The sequence below is a fragment of the Capsicum annuum genome, chromosome 4 (genome assembly GCF_002878395.1).
Source record: "Capsicum annuum cultivar UCD-10X-F1 chromosome 4, UCD10Xv1.1, whole genome shotgun sequence".
Taxonomy (NCBI): Eukaryota; Viridiplantae; Streptophyta; class Magnoliopsida; order Solanales; family Solanaceae; genus Capsicum; species Capsicum annuum.
In genome coordinates this window covers 37,366,396-37,368,684 of record NC_061114.1, presented here as the reverse complement: position 1 = coordinate 37,368,684, position 2,289 = coordinate 37,366,396, and positions in this window count along the sequence as shown.

The window sequence follows — 2,289 nt, the reverse complement described above, 5'->3', positions numbered from 1 at the left end:
TTTCGAGATGTTAATCGTGCCTTTGAATGATGGTTCTTGGAGTTCTTGAACTAGGAACTTGGAATCTTGAATAAATTTGCAGAATTAATGGTGAACTTTGGAGGTTCTTGAAGTTGGATGTAGGAGCTTAGGATTTTCTTTTTGAGGGAGTTTGATGAAATATAACATATAATGCTTCTAATAGGCTTTAATATAGGGTTTGGATGGATTTTGGGTGAGGGTAAATGACCAAACCGCCCCTAAAAATCAAAAAAATTCTCGAATCTGTCCTTTGGTGGACTGTTTTGATAGTCCGAAGTAGATCAACCATAACGTTTTATTCCGTTATTCAAATTGGATAAAACCAATTTCATTAGAAAGAGGACTCTCATATATTTTTGTTGATATATAGTAGATCACCCAGATCATTGTGTATGAGGAGTTATGATCGTTTGAAGTTGACCCAAAAATTCACTTTTGATAGGATGAAGTAGATCGACCATAAATTTTTGCTCCGATAGACAAATTGGATGAAACTAATTTCATTGGAAAGAGGACTCACAGAGCTTTCCGTTGATATATAGTATATCACCCAGATTATTATGTACAAGGAGTTATGATCGTTTAAAGTTGGAGAAAAATACGCCAGGCCTCAGTACTTTTTCCTGCATATTTTACTATTCACTACTATTCACGGTTCGATCGGAATGTCATAACTCGTCGCTCGGGTGTCCGTTATGGATGATCCACATATCGTTGGAAATCTTATTCGATACTCTACACAATGGTGGGTCATAATCTAAGACATTTCATACGAAAAAATTATAATTCATTCTAGAAGATAGAACTCAACACGTTTACGCACAAAATTTCAACAAAAAATTTCCCGGGGTATTACATCATCCCCTCCTTGGAAAAATTCATCCTCAAATGATGCTAGACATGCCAAGATTAAGTAATAGAGCATACAGCTGAAACCATTCGTTAGACTCATCACCACATCGTTTCTCAATCCGAATGCAACATAGAATGCATAAATTCAAGAAACTACAACAGAACACATAATAAATCACAGCTGAACTGCTGCAAATTTTATCAAAAGTGCATGATTTAGGAAAGAACGGTACCTTCGACTTGATCGGAGTTCGCAGAAAATAGGTGCGGGTACTTGGATAGCATATTCGCCTCAGCTTCCCAAGTTGCACCCTCAACAGATTGGTTTCACCACAACACCTTGACCAAGGGAACTTCTTTGTTCCTTAGTCTTCGGACACTGAAATCAAGAATCTCAACAAGAATCTCATCAAAAGAAAGATTTTCTTGAATGTCAGCACTCAAAGAGGAATCCACTACCACAGCATCGCTAATATACTTTCTAAGCATAGAGACATGGAATATTAGATAAACAGAGGACAACTCATAAGGCAACTCGAGTTCATAAGCTACCTTACCAACACGGCTAAGAATTTTGAAAGGACCAACATAACGGGGTCTAAGCTTCCCCTTCTTTCTGAATCTCTTCACCCCCCTCATGGGTGAAATTTTCAGATACACTAGGTCACCAACTTCAAACTCAAGGTCTCTCCTTCTAACATCGCATATGACTTCTGACGACTCTGCACAGTTTTCAACCTTTCCCTAATCAACTTAAATTTTTCCATAGCCTCAAATACCAAATCAGGACAACTCACAGCCGCTTCACCCATCTCGAACCAACCTATGGGTGATCGACATTTCCTCCCATATAAGGCTTCAAACGGAGCCATGCCAATACTGGAGTGTAAATTGTTATTGTAAGCAAACTCTATCAACGGTAAGTGATCATCCCAACTTTCCTTAAGTGCACAAGCTCTCAACATATCCTCTAAGGTCTGGATGGTCCGCTCAGCCTGACCATCGGTCTGCGGATGAAAAGCAGAACTCAAAAGCACTTGGGTCCCAAGACCCTTTTGAAAAGCTTTCCAAAATTGCGAAGTGAACTGAGTACCCCTATTTGAAATGATACACAAGGGAACTCCATGCAGTTTGACTAGCTCTCGGATACACAATCTAGCGTAATCCTCAGCAGTATATAAAGTATGAACAAGCAAGAAATGAGTAGACTTAGTCAACCTATCAACCACAACCCAAATAGAATCATGATGGTGTCGGGAAGGAGGTAAACCAATTACGAAGTCCATATTTATCTCTTTCCACTTCCAGGTGGGAATACTAAACTCTTGCATCATACCACCAGGTATTTGGTGTTCAACCTTAACCTGTCGGCATGTTGCACACTTAGCTACAAACGCTGTTATATCTTTCTTCATG